Source organism: Arachis ipaensis, chromosome B02 (genome assembly GCF_000816755.2).
Source record: "Arachis ipaensis cultivar K30076 chromosome B02, Araip1.1, whole genome shotgun sequence".
NCBI lineage: Eukaryota > Viridiplantae > Streptophyta > Magnoliopsida > Fabales > Fabaceae > Arachis > Arachis ipaensis.
Genome location: NC_029786.2, coordinates 15,070,529 through 15,073,408, shown reverse-complemented (window position 1 = coordinate 15,073,408; position 2,880 = coordinate 15,070,529). Strand labels below are relative to the sequence as shown.

The 2,880-nt window shown below is 35.9% G+C and overlaps 1 long non-coding RNA gene across 1 annotated transcript in view; it reads left to right on the top strand.

Annotated features, from left to right (window-relative positions):
• LOC110268737 overlaps positions 1 to 2,880 on the top strand; it is a 23,015-nt gene that overhangs the window by 8,755 nt on the left and 11,380 nt on the right. Inside the window, exon 2 of the long non-coding RNA XR_002357154.1 lies at positions 2,562 to 2,565. This is a non-coding gene — a long non-coding RNA (uncharacterized LOC110268737). The remainder of the gene's footprint in view (positions 1 to 2,561; positions 2,566 to 2,880) is intronic.

Here is a 2,880-nt window from a genome sequence, read left to right as displayed (position 1 = left end):
GTACTAAATAATTCAGTTTAGAACAGTTAGAAACAATAGAGTAATATAAAAAAAAAAGTGTTTTTGTGTATTTTTTAGTATATAATCAAAAATACAATAATGTATAAGAATATATATAGATACTAAAAAAAATCAAAGTAATAAAAATATAAAATTTTATAATAAATATACAAATATGCTATATAAATATAAATGATGCTAACTTATCTTAATTAATCCTAATTATACTCTAACATCCTTCTTCAAACTCAAATGGAAGTTAAGAATACCATTTTGAGTTTGAATACTAGAGCCCGAAAATGAATAAGATGATGAGTCTTCATGAAAATATCAACAGTCTGATCTAGAGTTCCAACAACTATAAGACGAACAACATTAATAAAGAGACGTTTTCAGACAAAATGACAATCAATCTCAATGTGTTTGGTGTGGTAATAAAAAAACATCATTATAGACAATCTGAATAGCATTGTGGTTGTCCCAAAAAACATCAGTTGGGGACGACTGATCGAGGAGCACCTAAGTCTTCAAAAAACCAACGAATCGAGACAACCTTAGCAGTAGTGTCAACAAGAGCACAATATTCAACTTCTGTGCTTGATCGAGCAGTGAACGTTTGCTTCTTGACTCGCCAGGAAATGAGAGAGTCACCAAGAAATAAACAATAATCAATAGTAGAACGACGATCAGTGAAATCGTCAGCTCAATCAGTATCTAAGCACGCCTGAAGGGTGAAAGTTGAATGGGCAAAAAAATGAAGGCCATGAAAAAGAGTGTATTTGATGTAGCGAAGAATGCGAAGAACTGCCACATAGTGAGTAGTACGAGGAGTTGACAAGTACTGGCTAAGAATATGAATTGGATAGGCGATGTCTTGTCGTGTGACATTCAAGTAGACAAGACCTCCAACTAACTGTCGATAAAGAGTAGATTATCCAAAACAGTGTCATCCATAAGAGTAAACCGAATATTAGGCTCAAGAGGAGTAGGCTCAGTGTGACTATCTGTAATTCCAACTGGAGAAAGAAGTTCCGAAGCATATTTAACTTGAGAGAGATAGATATCGTCATCTATGGATATGACTTTTAGGCCAAGAAAATAACTGAAAAAACCAAGATCTTTTATATCAAAAGTGTGGTGAAGAGATGCTTTAAGATCAGAGATACCATCAACATTATCTCCAGTAATGACCATGTCATCAACATACAAAAGTAGAAGAATAACTCTACATTCACTTTTACGAATAAAGAGAGCATTCTCATGAGGGATGCAAGTGAAACCGAGATTGCATATAGTGGTGCTGAACTTTGCAAACTATTCACGTGGAGCTTGCTTAAGACCATAAAGTGTCTTACGAAGGAGACAGACTTTTTTTGAAGGACAAGGATATCCTAGGGGTAGTTTCATATAGACCTTCTTTTTTAAATCCCCACTAAGAAATACAATCTTCACATCCATCTGACTGAGAGACCATTTTTTGACCACAGCAATGGCAAGGAGAGCACAAACAGATGTGACACGAGCAAAAGGAGCAAAAGTCTCTTCATAATCAATACCATACTCTTCATATGCCTTAGCATCAGTAGAATCTTTAAGAACAGGCTTACAAAAGGTCAATTGATCCCAAATAATTTTCATATGAGCAAGAAAATCAAAACTGCTTGTCCATATTCTTACTTAACGCTATGAAGCTTCTTTAGCAGTTGGTACTGATAGGAGAGATAAAAAATAGTAAATTGTTTTGCCAAATGACGCATACCTCTTTAATAGTTTTAAAATACCCAAACTGTAAATGAATGCTTGGAGTAGAAGTGTTGCGAAACCGAGTGATAATCTGATGATTTTTACTATCTCAATCTTTCAATTTCTCCACAAAGTCTTTCTCAATATCCTCCTTAGATTTGGAGGTCCCATCTTTCGATTTTTTAGTCACAGTTGGCTTAACAGGACAAACAACATCATCAGTCACATAGCGCCATAATTTTCGCCCTTCAAGAAATCCTCTCATAACTTTAACCCAATGAGCATAGTTGGAACCATTAAGGACAACAGAAAAAAGCTGAAAAATATCTGATTTTTCCATAATAGCAGAAACAAAGACAAAAAGGAGAAAAAACTACAAAATCGGGGCAAAAATCGAAAAACAGAGAATAAAATCAAAAAGAGCTCACCAAAAAAACCTAAGAAAAGGTCCCACTATCTGCCACGTCAGCAGCCACATTAGCAGAGAAGGACACGTGGCGACGCGTGAGAGGAGAAGGAAAACACGTCAATGCTGACGCAACGAGGATGTGGCACACGGGTCAGGAGACGGGTCGGGTTGGGCTTGGAGGGATGCAGGTTGAAAACGGGTCCGTGTGTAGCGTCGTTGTGTGACACGTGGGACGTTACTGGGTCATTGATCTTGGGCATGGATCCAACAGTGCTAAAGGCGTCTGGAGGAAGGAAGAACCTGAAGCGAACAGCGAGCTTCAAGCGGCGCGTGAAGACACGTCCGGTGGTTGCTGGCGACGTTTTTGGACTCGTTGAACTCGTGACAACGAGACGAAAAGAGTAGTAAGGGCGGTGACAAACCAAGGCGTCGGAAATGATCGAAAATCAAGAACAAAGAACACTGTCGGAAGAAAAAATAAAAGGGCTATGAACTATTTTTCATAGAGAAAAAAAAACTTATGCTCCTAATACCATATTAGAAATAAAAATAATCTCAAGAAAATTTTTGTGTATTATTTAGTATATAATCAAAGATATAATGTACAAGGATATATATAGATATTAGAAGAATCAAAATAATATAAATATAAAATTTTATAATAAATATACAGATATGCTATATAAATATAAATGATGTTAACTGATTTTAATTTATCTTAATTATAC